A 16,152-nucleotide genomic window follows, 5' to 3' on the forward strand; every position below is an offset into this window, starting at 1 on the left:
AATTAAATCAACATAAAAAACACAAGATACACTTACAATTAATGCACCAACCCAAAAAACCTCCCTCCTCATTCACACAAAAGGGTTGTTTCTTTCTGTTATCAATATTCTGGTTCCTACATTATATATCAATACATATCAATACAGTCTGCAAGGGATACAGTCCGTAAGCACACATGATTGTGCGTGCTGCTGCTCCACTAATAATACTAACCTTTAACAGTTAATTTTACTCATTTTCATTAATTACTAGTTTCTATGTAACTGTTTTTATATTGTTTTACTTTCTTTTTTATTCAAGAAAATGTTTTTAATTTATTCATCTTATTTTATTTTATAATTTTTTTAAAAAAGTACCTTATCTTCACCATACCTGGTTGTCCAAATTAGACATAATAATGTGTAGGGATGTCGACAATGGCTTTTTGCCGATATCCGATATTCCGATATTGTCCAACTCTTTAATTACCGATACCGATATCAACCGATACCGATATCAACCGATATATGCAGTCGTGGAATTAACACATTATTATGCCTAATTTGGACAACCAGGTATGGTGAAGATAAGGTACTTTTTAAAAAATAAAAATAAAATAAGATAACTCAATTAAAAACATTTTCTTGAATAAAAAAGAAAGTAAAACAATATAAAAACAGTTACATAGAAACTAGTAATTAATGAAAATGAGTAAAATTAACTGTTAAAGGTTAGTACTATTAGTGGAGCAGCAGCACACACAATCATGTGTGCTTACGGACTGTATCCCTTGCAGACTGTATTGATATATATTGATATATAATGTAGGAACCAGAATATTGATAACAGAAAGAAATGGGGGGAGGGAGGTTTTTTGGGTTGGTGCACTAATTGTAAGTGTATCTTGTGTTTTTTATGTTGATTTAATAAAAAATTTTTAAAACGATACAGATAATAAAAAAAACGATACCGATAATTACCGATATTACATTTTAACGCATTTATCGGCCGATAATATCGGCTATCGGACACCCTTAATAATGTGTTAATTCCACGACTGTATATATCGGTTGATATCGGTATCGGTTGATATCGGTATCGGTAATTAAAGAGTTGGACAATATCGGAATATCGGATGTCGGCAAAAAGCCATTATCGGACATCCCTAATATATGTATATAAGTATATAAAGGTATAAAAAATACAGTTATATATATATATATGTATATATGTACATAGGTATATGAAGAAATATACAGAATAGGTATAGATATAGGTATATATGCATATATGTATATAAAGGTATATATATATATATATATATATATATATATATATATATATATATATATATATATATATATATATATATATATATATATATATATATATATATATATACGCTGTAGACATAAGTCACGTAATGAGGCAGCTTGTGTTTTCTCCACCGTGCAGCAGCCATGGCGTGACTCAGGGGCCCCTTCATCCCTCACCTCCCACGCAGGCAGACTGCAAAGGTGTGCAAACAATCAGGCCCCCAGGAGGCGGGGACACGGCCATTAACACGCGGGCGGAACATGGTCGCCCTCTTGGCGGCTCCATGGACACGCTTGCGGTGATGAACACCAAGTGACTTGTTTTCCACCCTGGTGGCCTCCACTTCCACTTACTTATTCTGAGCTGTCACAGGCGCTACTAGTATAGTATAGCATGGCGATACTAGTATAGTATAGCGGCGCTAGTACATCAACAACATTACAGCATCTTTTTTCTTTTTTTTTTTTAATTCATATTATGTTTATAAAGTCAGTAAATACGTCCTTGGACACATGAGGACTTTGAATATGACCAATGTATGATACCTACTTGGTATTGGATTGATACCTAAATGTGTGGTATCATCCAAAACACATTTTTTGGCATCACAGCATCATTTTTCTTTTTTTTTTTTAAATTCATATGATGTTTATAAAGTCAGTAAATATGTCCCTGGACACATGAGGACTTTGAATATGACCAATGTATGATCCTGTAACTACTTGGTATCAGATCCATACCTAAATGTGTGGTATCATCCACAACTATTTTTTTGGCATCACAGCATCTTCTTTTGTTTTAAAAAAAATTCATATTATGTTTATAAAGTCATTAAATACGTCCTTGGACACATGAGGACTTTGAATATATGATACCTACTTGGTATCGGATTGATACTTAAATGTGTGGTATCATCCAAAACAATTTTTTTGGCATCACAGCATCTTTTTTCGTTGTTTTTTTTTTCATATGATGTTTATAAAGTCAGTAAATACGTCCCTGGACACATGAGGACTTTGAATATGACCAATGTATGATCCTGTAACTACTTGGTATCGGATCCATACCTAAATGTGTGGTATCATCCAAAACTAATTTTTTGGCATCACAGCATCTTCTTTCGTTTTTAAAAAAAATTCATATTAGGTTTATAAAGTCATTAAATACGTCCTTGGACACATGAGGACTTTGAATATATGATACCTACTTGGTATCGGATTGATACCTAAATGTGTGGTATCATCCAAAACACATTTTTTGGCATCACAGCATCTTTTTTCGTATTTTTTTTCATTCATATGATGTTTATAAAGTCAGTAAATATGTCCCTGGACACATGAGGACTTTGAATATGACCAATGTATGATCCTGTAACTACTTGGTATCGACATGATCCATACCTAAATGTGTGGTATCATCCAAAACTAATTTTTTGGCATCACAGCATCTTCTTTCGTTGTTTTTTTTAATTCATATTATGTTTATAAAGTCAGTAAATATGTCCCTGGACACATGAGGACTTTGAATATGACCAATGTATGATACCTACTTGGTATCGGATTGATACCTAAATGTGTGTTATCATCCAAAACACATTTTTTGGCATCACAGCATCTTTTTTCTGGTTTTTTTAATTCATATAATGTTTATAAAGTCAGTAAATACGTCCCTGGACACATGAGGACTTTGAATATGACCAATGTATGATCCTGTAACTACTTGGTATCGGATCCATACCTAAATGTGTGGTATCATTCAAAACTAATTTTTTGGCATCACAGCATCTTCTTTCGTTTTTTTTAATTCATATTATGTTTATAAAGTCATTAAATACGTCCTTGGACACATGAGGACTTTGAATATGACCAATGTATGATACCTACTTGGTATCAGATTGATACCTAAATGTGTGGTATCATCCAAAACACATTTTTTGGCATCACAGCATCTTCTTTCGTTTTTAAAAAAAATTCATATTATGTTTATAAAGTCATTAAATACGTCCTTGGACACATGAGGACTTTGAATATGACCAATGTATGATACCTACTTGGTATCAGATTGATACCTAAATGTGTGGTATCATCCAAAACACATTTTTTGGCATCACAGCATCTTCTTTCATTTTTTTTTTAATTCATATTATGTTTATAAAGTCAGTAAAGATGTCCCTGGACACATGAGGACTTTGAATATGACCAATGTATGATCCTGTAACTACTTGGTATCGGATCCATACCTAAATGTGTGGTATCATCCAAAACTAATTTTTTGGCATCACAGCATCTTCTTTCGTTTTAAAAAAAATTCATATTATGTTTATAAAGTCATTAAATACGTCCTTGGACACATGAGGACTTTGAATATGACCAATGTATGATACCTACTTGGTATCGGATTGATACCTAAATGTGTGATATCATCCAAAACACATTTTTTGGCATCACAGCATCTTTTTTCGGGTTTTTTTTATTCATATTATGTTTATAAAGTCAGTAAATATGTCCCTGGACACATGAGGACTTTGAATATGACCAATGTATGATCCTGAAACTACTTGGTATCGACATGATCCATACCTAAATGTGTGGTATCATCCAAAACTAATTTTTTGGCATCACAGCATCTTCTTTCGTTTTTTTTTTAATTCATATGATGTTTATAAAGTCATTAAATACGTCCCTGGACACATGAGGACATTGAATATGACCAATGTATGATACCTACTTGGTATCATATTGATACCTAAATGTGTGGTATCATCCAAAACACATTTTTTGGCATCACAGCATCTTTTTTAATTTTTTTTCAAATTCATATTATGTTTATAAAGTCAGTAAATATGTCCCTGGACACATGAGGACTTTGAATATGACCAATGTATGATCCTGTAACTACTTGGTATCGGATCCATACCTAAATGTGTGGTATCATCCAAAACACATTTTTTGGCATCACAGCATCTTTTTTAATTTTTTTAAAAATTCATATGATGTTTATAAAGTCATTAAATACGTCCTTGGACACATGAGGACTTTGAATATGACCAATGTATGATACCTACTTGGTATCGGATTGATACCTAAATGTGTGGTATCATCCAAAACACATTTTTTGGCATCACAGCATCTTTTTTCATTTTTTTAAAAATTCATATGATGTTTATAAAGTCATTAAATACGTCCTTGGACACATGAGGACTTTGAATATGACCAATGTATGATACCTACTTGGTATCGGATTGATACCTAAATGTGTGGTATCATCCAAAACACATTTTTTGGCATCACAGCATCTTTTTTCATTTTTTTAAAAATTCATATTATGTTTATAAAGTCAGTAAATATGTCCTTGGACACATGAGGACTTTGAATATGACCAATGTATGATACCTACTTGGTATCATATTGATACCTAAATGTGTGGTATCATCCAAAACACATTTTTTGGCATCACAGCATCTTTTTTAATTTTTTTTCAAATTCATATTATGTTTATAAAGTCAGTAAATACGTCCCTGGACACATGAGGACATTGAATATGACCAATGTATGATCCTGTAACTACTTGGTATCGGATCCATACCTAAATGTGTGGTATCATCCAAAACTAATTTTTTGGCATCACAGCATCTTCTTTCGTTTTTAAAAAAAATTCATATTATGTTTATAAAGTCATTAAATACGTCCTTGGACACATGAGGACTTTGAATATGACCAATGTATGATACCTACTTTGTATCGGATTGATACCTAAATGTGTGGTATCATCCAAAACAATTTTTTTGGCATCACAGCATCTTTTTTCATTTATTTTTTTTTAATTCATATTATGTTTATAAAGTCAGTAAAGATGTCCCTGGACACATGAGGACTTTGAATATATGATACCTACTTGGTATCGGATTGATACCTAAATGTGTGGTATCATCCAAAACACATTTTTTGGCATCACAGCATCTTTTTTCGTATTTTTTTTCATTCATATGATGTTTATAAAGTCAGTAAATATGTCCCTGGACACATGAGGACTTTGAATATGACCAATGTATGATCCTGTAACTACTTGGTATCGACATGATCCATACCTAAATGTGTGGTATCATCCAAAACTAATTTTTTGGCATCACAGCATCTTCTTTCGTTGTTTTTTTTAATTCATATTATGTTTATAAAGTCAGTAAATATGTCCCTGGACACATGAGGACTTTGAATATGACCAATGTATGATACCTACTTGGTATCGGATTGATACCTAAATGTGTGTTATCATCCAAAACACATTTTTTGGCATCACAGCATCTTTTTTCTGGTTTTTTTAATTCATATAATGTTTATAAAGTCAGTAAATACGTCCCTGGACACATGAGGACTTTGAATATGACCAATGTATGATCCTGTAACTACTTGGTATCGGATCCATACCTAAATGTGTGGTATCATTCAAAACTAATTTTTTGGCATCACAGCATCTTCTTTCGTTTTTTTTAATTCATATTATGTTTATAAAGTCATTAAATACGTCCTTGGACACATGAGGACTTTGAATATGACCAATGTATGATACCTACTTGGTATCAGATTGATACCTAAATGTGTGGTATCATCCAAAACACATTTTTTGGCATCACAGCATCTTCTTTCGTTTTTAAAAAAAATTCATATTATGTTTATAAAGTCATTAAATACGTCCTTGGACACATGAGGACTTTGAATATGACCAATGTATGATACCTACTTGGTATCAGATTGATACCTAAATGTGTGGTATCATCCAAAACACATTTTTTGGCATCACAGCATCTTCTTTCATTTTTTTTTTAATTCATATTATGTTTATAAAGTCAGTAAAGATGTCCCGGGACACATGAGGACTTTGAATATGACCAATGTATGATCCTGTAACTACTTGGTATCGGATCCATACCTAAATGTGTGGTATCATCCAAAACTAATTTTTTGGCATCACAGCATCTTCTTTCGTTTTAAAAAAAATTCATATTATGTTTATAAAGTCATTAAATACGTCCTTGGACACATGAGGACTTTGAATATGACCAATGTATGATACCTACTTGGTATCGGATTGATACCTAAATGTGTGATATCATCCAAAACACATTTTTTGGCATCACAGCATCTTTTTTCGGGTTTTTTTTATTCATATTATGTTTATAAAGTCAGTAAATATGTCCCTGGACACATGAGGACTTTGAATATGACCAATGTATGATCCTGAAACTACTTGGTATCGACATGATCCATACCTAAATGTGTGGTATCATCCAAAACTAATTTTTTGGCATCACAGCATCTTCTTTCGTTTTTTTTTTTAATTCATATGATGTTTATAAAGTCATTAAATACGTCCCTGGACACATGAGGACATTGAATATGACCAATGTATGATACCTACTTGGTATCATATTGATACCTAAATGTGTGGTATCATCCAAAACACATTTTTTGGCATCACAGCATCTTTTTTAATTTTTTTTCAAATTCATATTATGTTTATAAAGTCAGTAAATATGTCCCTGGACACATGAGGACTTTGAATATGACCAATGTATGATCCTGTAACTACTTGGTATCGGATCCATACCTAAATGTGTGGTATCATCCAAAACACATTTTTTGGCATCACAGCATCTTTTTTAATTTTTTTAAAAATTCATATGATGTTTATAAAGTCATTAAATACGTCCTTGGACACATGAGGACTTTGAATATGACCAATGTATGATACCTACTTGGTATCGGATTGATACCTAAATGTGTGGTATCATCCAAAACACATTTTTTGGCATCACAGCATCTTTTTTCATTTTTTTAAAAATTCATATGATGTTTATAAAGTCATTAAATACGTCCTTGGACACATGAGGACTTTGAATATGACCAATGTATGATACCTACTTGGTATCGGATTGATACCTAAATGTGTGGTATCATCCAAAACACATTTTTTGGCATCACAGCATCTTTTTTCATTTTTTTAAAAATTCATATTATGTTTATAAAGTCAGTAAATATGTCCTTGGACACATGAGGACTTTGAATATGACCAATGTATGATACCTACTTGGTATCATATTGATACCTAAATGTGTGGTATCATCCAAAACACATTTTTTGGCATCACAGCATCTTTTTTAATTTTTTTTCAAATTCATATTATGTTTATAAAGTCAGTAAATACGTCCCTGGACACATGAGGACATTGAATATGACCAATGTATGATCCTGTAACTACTTGGTATCGGATCCATACCTAAATGTGTGGTATCATCCAAAACTAATTTTTTGGCATCACAGCATCTTCTTTCGTTTTTAAAAAAAATTCATATTATGTTTATAAAGTCATTAAATACGTCCTTGGACACATGAGGACTTTGAATATGACCAATGTATGATACCTACTTTGTATCGGATTGATACCTAAATGTGTGGTATCATCCAAAACAATTTTTTTGGCATCACAGCATCTTTTTTCATTTATTTTTTTTTAATTCATATTATGTTTATAAAGTCAGTAAAGATGTCCCTGGACACATGAGGACTTTGAATATATGATACCTACTTGGTATCGGATTGATACCTAAATGTGTGGTATCATCCAAAACACATTTTTTGGCATCACAGCATCTTTTTTCGTATTTTTTTTCATTCATATGATGTTTATAAAGTCAGTAAATATGTCCCTGGACACATGAGGACTTTGAATATGACCAATGTATGATCCTGTAACTACTTGGTATCGACATGATCCATACCTAAATGTGTGGTATCATCCAAAACTAATTTTTTGGCATCACAGCATCTTCTTTCGTTGTTTTTTTTAATTCATATTATGTTTATAAAGTCAGTAAATATGTCCCTGGACACATGAGGACTTTGAATATGACCAATGTATGATACCTACTTGGTATCGGATTGATACCTAAATGTGTGTTATCATCCAAAACACATTTTTTGGCATCACAGCATCTTTTTTCTGGTTTTTTTAATTCATATAATGTTTATAAAGTCAGTAAATACGTCCCTGGACACATGAGGACTTTGAATATGACCAATGTATGATCCTGTAACTACTTGGTATCGGATCCATACCTAAATGTGTGGTATCATTCAAAACTAATTTTTTGGCATCACAGCATCTTCTTTCGTTTTTTTTAATTCATATTATGTTTATAAAGTCATTAAATACGTCCTTGGACACATGAGGACTTTGAATATGACCAATGTATGATACCTACTTGGTATCAGATTGATACCTAAATGTGTGGTATCATCCAAAACACATTTTTTGGCATCACAGCATCTTCTTTCGTTTTTAAAAAAAATTCATATTATGTTTATAAAGTCATTAAATACGTCCTTGGACACATGAGGACTTTGAATATGACCAATGTATGATACCTACTTGGTATCAGATTGATACCTAAATGTGTGGTATCATCCAAAACACATTTTTTGGCATCACAGCATCTTCTTTCATTTTTTTTTTAATTCATATTATGTTTATAAAGTCAGTAAAGATGTCCCGGGACACATGAGGACTTTGAATATGACCAATGTATGATCCTGTAACTACTTGGTATCGGATCCATACCTAAATGTGTGGTATCATCCAAAACTAATTTTTTGGCATCACAGCATCTTCTTTCGTTTTAAAAAAAATTCATATTATGTTTATAAAGTCATTAAATACGTCCTTGGACACATGAGGACTTTGAATATGACCAATGTATGATACCTACTTGGTATCGGATTGATACCTAAATGTGTGATATCATCCAAAACACATTTTTTGGCATCACAGCATCTTTTTTCGGGTTTTTTTTATTCATATTATGTTTATAAAGTCAGTAAATATGTCCCTGGACACATGAGGACTTTGAATATGACCAATGTATGATCCTGAAACTACTTGGTATCGACATGATCCATACCTAAATGTGTGGTATCATCCAAAACTAATTTTTTGGCATCACAGCATCTTCTTTCGTTTTTTTTTTTAATTCATATGATGTTTATAAAGTCATTAAATACGTCCCTGGACACATGAGGACATTGAATATGACCAATGTATGATACCTACTTGGTATCATATTGATACCTAAATGTGTGGTATCATCCAAAACACATTTTTTGGCATCACAGCATCTTTTTTAATTTTTTTTCAAATTCATATTATGTTTATAAAGTCAGTAAATATGTCCCTGGACACATGAGGACTTTGAATATGACCAATGTATGATCCTGTAACTACTTGGTATCGGATCCATACCTAAATGTGTGGTATCATCCAAAACACATTTTTTGGCATCACAGCATCTTTTTTAATTTTTTTAAAAATTCATATGATGTTTATAAAGTCATTAAATACGTCCTTGGACACATGAGGACTTTGAATATGACCAATGTATGATACCTACTTGGTATCGGATTGATACCTAAATGTGTGGTATCATCCAAAACACATTTTTTGGCATCACAGCATCTTTTTTCATTTTTTTAAAAATTCATATGATGTTTATAAAGTCATTAAATACGTCCTTGGACACATGAGGACTTTGAATATGACCAATGTATGATACCTACTTGGTATCGGATTGATACCTAAATGTGTGGTATCATCCAAAACACATTTTTTGGCATCACAGCATCTTTTTTCATTTTTTTAAAAATTCATATTATGTTTATAAAGTCAGTAAATATGTCCTTGGACACATGAGGACTTTGAATATGACCAATGTATGATACCTACTTGGTATCATATTGATACCTAAATGTGTGGTATCATCCAAAACACATTTTTTGGCATCACAGCATCTTTTTTAATTTTTTTTCAAATTCATATTATGTTTATAAAGTCAGTAAATACGTCCCTGGACACATGAGGACATTGAATATGACCAATGTATGATCCTGTAACTACTTGGTATCGGATCCATACCTAAATGTGTGGTATCATCCAAAACTAATTTTTTGGCATCACAGCATCTTCTTTCGTTTTTAAAAAAAATTCATATTATGTTTATAAAGTCATTAAATACGTCCTTGGACACATGAGGACTTTGAATATGACCAATGTATGATACCTACTTTGTATCGGATTGATACCTAAATGTGTGGTATCATCCAAAACAATTTTTTTGGCATCACAGCATCTTTTTTCATTTATTTTTTTTTAATTCATATTATGTTTATAAAGTCAGTAAAGATGTCCCTGGACACATGAGGACTTTGAATATGACCAATGTATGATCCTGTAACTACTTGGTATCGGATCCATACCTAAATGTGTGGTATCATCAAAAACTAATTTTTTGGCATCACAGCATCTTCTTTCGTTTTTAAAAAAAATTCATATTATGTTTATAAAGTCATTAAATACGTCCTTGGACACATGAGGACTTTGAATATGACCAATGTATGATACCTACTTGGTATCGGATTGATACCTAAATGTGTGGTATCATCCAAAACACATTTTTTGGCATCACAGCATCTTTTTTCTTTTTTAAAAAAATTCATATTATGTTTATAAAGTCAGTAAATACGTCCCTGGACACATGAGGACTTTGAATATGACCAATGTATGATCCTGTAACTACTTGGTATCGGATCCATACCTAAATGTGTGGTATCATCCAAAACTAATTTTTTGGCATTACAGCATCTTTTTTCATTTTTTTTAAAATTCATATTATGTTTATAAAGTCAGTAAATATGTCCTTGGACACATGAGGACTTTGAATATGACCAATGTATGATCCTGAAACTACTTGGTATCGACATGATCCATACCTAAATGTGTGGTATCATCCAAAACTAATTTTTTGGCATCACAGCATCTTCTTTCGTTTTTTTTAAAATTCATATTAGGTTTATAAAGTCATTAAATACGTCTTTGGACACATGATGACTTTGAATATGACCAATGTATGATACCTACTTGGTATCGGATTGATACCTAAATGTGTGGTATCATCCAAAACAAATTTTTTGGCATTACAGCATCTTTTTTCATTATTTTTTTTTAATTCATATGATGTTTATAAAGTCAGTAAATATGTCCTTGGACACATGAGGACTTTGAATATGACCAATGTATGATCCTGTAACTACTTGGTATCGGATCCATACCTAAATGTGTGGTATCATCCAAAACTAATTTTTTGGCATCACAGCATCTTCTTTCGTTTTAAAAAAAAATTCATATTAGGTTTATAAAGTCATTAAATACGTCCCTGGACACATGAGGACTTTGAATATGACCAATGTATGATACCTACTTTGTATCGGATTGATACCTAAATGTGTGGTATCATCCAAAACAATTTTTTTGGCATCACAGCATCTTTTTTCCTTTTTTTTTTTTTTTATTCATATTATGTTTATAAAGTCAGTAAATATGTCCCTGGACACATGAGGACTTTGAATATGACCAATGTATGATCCTGTAACTACTTGGTATCGGATCCATACCTAAATGTGTGGTATCATCAAAAACTAATTTTTTGGCATCACAGCATCTTCTTTCGTTTTTAAAAAAAATTCATATTATGTTTATAAAGTCAGTAAATACGTCCTTGGACACATGAGGACTTTGAATATGACCAATGTATGATACCTACTTGGTATCGGATTGATACCTAAATGTGTGGTATCATCCAAAACAAATTTTTTTGGCATCACAGCATCTTTTTTCTGTTTTTTTTTTATTCATATGATGTTTATAAAGTCAGTAAATATGTCCCTGGACACATGAGGACTTTGAATATGACCAATGTATGATCCTGTAACTACTTGGTATCGACATGATCCATACTTAAATGTGTGGTATCATCCAAAACTAATTTTTTGGCATCACAGCATCTTCTTTCGTTTTTTTTTAAATTCATATTAGGTTTATAAAGTCATTAAATACGTCCTTGGACACATGAGGACTTTGAATATGACCAATGTATGATACCTACTTGGTATCGGATTGATACCTAAATGTGTGGTATCATCCAAAACAAATTTTTTGGCATTACAGCATCTTTTTTCATTATTTTTTTTAAATTCATATTATGTTTATAAACTCAGTAAATATGTCCCTGGACACATGAGGACTTTGAATATGACCAATGTATGATACCTACTTGGTATCGGATTGATACCTAAATGTGTGGTATCATCCAAAACACATTTTTTGGCATCACAGCATCTTTTTTCGTTTTTTTTTTATTTATATAATGTTTATAAAGTCAGTAAATATGTCCCTGGACACATGAGGACTTTGAATATATGATACCTACTTGGTATCGGATTGATACTTAAATGTGTGGTATCATCCAAAACAATTTTTTTGGCATCACAGCATCTTTTTTCGTTTTTTTTTTATTTATATAATGTTTATAAAGTCAGTAAATATGTCCCTGGACACATGAGGACTTTGAATATATGATACCTACTTGGTATCGGATTGATACTTAAATGTGTGGTATCATCCAAAACAATTTTTTTGGCATCACAGCATCTTTTTTCGTTGTTTTTTTTTTCATATGATGTTTATAAAGTCAGTAAATATGTCCCTGGACACATGAGGACTTTGAATATGACCAATGTATGATCCTGTAACTACTTGGTATCGACATGATCCATACCTAAATGTGTGGTATCATCCAAAACTAATTTTTTTGGCATCATAGCATCTTTTTTCATTTTTTTAAAAATTCATATTATGTTTATAAAGTCAGTAAATATGTCCCTGGACACATGAGGACTTTGAATATATGATACCTACTTGGTATCGGATTGATACCTAAATGTGAGGTATCATCCAAAACACATTTTTTGGCATCACAGCATCTTTTTTCCTTTTTTTTAAAATTCATATTATGTTTATAAAGTCAGTAAATATGTCCCTGGACACATGAGGACTTTGAATATGACCAATGTATGATCCTGAAACTACTTGGTATCGACATGATCCATACCTAAATGTGTGGTATCATCCAAAACTAATTTTTTGGCATCACAGCATCTTCTTTCGTTGTTTTTTTAATTCATATTATGTTTATAAAGTCAGTAAATATGTCCCTGGACACATGAGGACTTTGAATATGACCAATGTATGATACCTACTTGGTATCGGATTGATACCTAAATGTGTGGTATCATCCAAAACACATTTTTTGGCATCACAGCATCTTTTTTCGTTTTTTTTGTATTCATATAATGTTTATAAAGTCAGTAAATATGTCCCTGGACACATGAGGACTTTGAATATATGATACCTACTTGGTATCGGATTGATGCCTAAATGTGTGGTATCATCCAAAACACATTTTTTGGCATCACAGCATCTTTTTTCATTTTTTTTTTTTCATTCATATTATGTTTATAAAGTCAGTAAATACGTCCCTGGACACATGAGGACTTTGAATATGACCAATGTATGATCCTGTAACTACTTGGTATCGGATCCATACCTAAATGTGTGGTATCATCCAAAACTAATTATTTGGCATCACAGCATCTTCTTTCGTTTTAAAAAAAAATTCATATTAGGTTTATAAAGTCATTAAATACGTCCTTGGACACATGAGGACTTTGAATATGACCAATGTATGATACCTACTTGGTATCGGATTGATACCTAAATGTGTGGTATCATCCAAAACACATTTTTTGGCATCACAGCATCTTTTTTCGGTTTTTTTTTATTCATATAATGTTTATAAAGTCAGTAAGTATGTCCCGGGACACATGAGGACTTTGAATATGACCAATGTATGATCCTGAAACTACTTGGTATCGGATCCATACCTAAATGTGTGGTATCATCCAAAACTAATTTTTTGGCATCACAGCACCTTCTTTCTTTTTTTTTTTAATTCATATGATGTTTATAAAGTCAGTAAATATGTCCCTGGACACATGAGGACTTTGAATATATGATACCTACTTGGTATCGGATTGATACCTAAATGTGTGGTATCATCCAAAACACATTTTTTGGCATCACAGCATCTTTTTTCGTTTTTTTTTTATTTATATAATGTTTATAAAGTCAGTAAATATGTCCCTGGACACATGAGGACTTTGAATATGACCAATGTATGATCCTGAAACTACTTGGTATCGACATGATCCATACCTAAATGTGTGGTATCATCCAAAACTAATTTTTTGGCATCACAGCATCTTCTTTCGTTTTAAAAAAAAAATCATATTATGTTTATAAAGTCATTAAATACGTCCTTGGACACATGAGGACTTTGAATATGACCAATGTATGATACCTACTTGGTATCGGATTGATACCTAAATGTGTGGTATCATCCAAAACACATTTTTTGGCATCACAGCATCTTTTTTCTTTTTTTTTCTTTTTTTCATATTATGTTTATAAAGTCAGTAAATATGTCCCTGGACACATGAGGACTTTGAATATATGATACCTGCTTGGTATCTGATTGATACCTAAATGTGTGGTATCATCCAAAACAAATTTTTTGGCATCACAGCATCATTTTTCGTTTTTTTTAAAATTCATATTATGTTTATAAAGTCAGTAAATATGTCCCTGGACACATGAGGACTTTGAATATGACCAATGTATGATACCTACTTGGTATCGGATTGATACCTAAATGTGTGGTATCATCCAAAACAAATTTTTTGGCATTACAGCATCTTTTTTCTTTTTTTTTTTTATTCATATGATGTTTATAAAGTCAGTAAATATGTCCTTGGACACATGAGGACTTTGAATATGACCAATGTATGATCCTGAAACTACTTGGTATCGACATGATCCATACCTAAATGTGTGGTATCATCCAAAACTAATTTTTTGGCATCACAGCATCTTCTTTGGTTTTTAAAAAATTCATATTAGGTTTATAAAGTCATTAAATACGTCCTTGGACACATGAGGACTTTGAATATATGATACCTACTTGGTATCGGATTGATACCTAAATGTGTGGTATCATCCAAAACTAATTTTTTGGCATCACAGCATCTTTTTTCATTTTTTTTTAAATTCATATTATGTTTATAAAGTCAGTAAATATGTCCCGGGACACATGAGGACTTTGAATATGACCAATGTATGATCCTGTAACTACTTGGTATCGGATCCATACCTAAATGTGTGGTATCATCCAAAACTAATTTTTTGGCATCACAGCATCTTTTTTCATTTTTTTTTAAATTCATATTATGTTTATAAAGTCAGTAAATATGTCCCTGGACACATGAGGACTTTGAATATGACCAATGTATGATACCTACTTGGTATCGGATTGATACCTAAATGTGTGGTATCATCCAAAACACATTTTTTGGCATCACAGCATCTTTTTTCTTTTTTTTTTAAATTCATATTATGTTTATAAAGTCAGTAAATATGTCCCTGGACACATGAGACACTTGTGATTTAGGGCTATATAAATAAACATTGATTGATTGATTGATGAGGACTTTGAATATATGATACCTACTTGGTATCGGATTGATACCTAAATGTGTGGTATCATCCAAAACAAATTTTTTGGCATAACAGCATCTTTTTTCTTTTCTTTTTTAAATTCATATTATGTTTATAAAGTCAGTAAATATGTCCCGGGACACATGAGGACTTTGAATATGACCAATGTATGATCCTGTAACTACTTGGTATCGGATCCATACCTAAATGTGTGGTATCATCCAAAACTAATGTCAAGTATCAAAAAAGAGAAGAATAAGTGATTATTACATTGGAACAGAAGTGTAGATAGAACATGTTCAAACAGAAAGTAAGCAGATATTAACAGTAAATGAACAAGTAGATGAATAATCCATTTTTTA

This window comes from Entelurus aequoreus, linkage group LG05 (assembly GCF_033978785.1).
Source record: "Entelurus aequoreus isolate RoL-2023_Sb linkage group LG05, RoL_Eaeq_v1.1, whole genome shotgun sequence".
Taxonomy (NCBI): Eukaryota; Metazoa; Chordata; class Actinopteri; order Syngnathiformes; family Syngnathidae; genus Entelurus; species Entelurus aequoreus.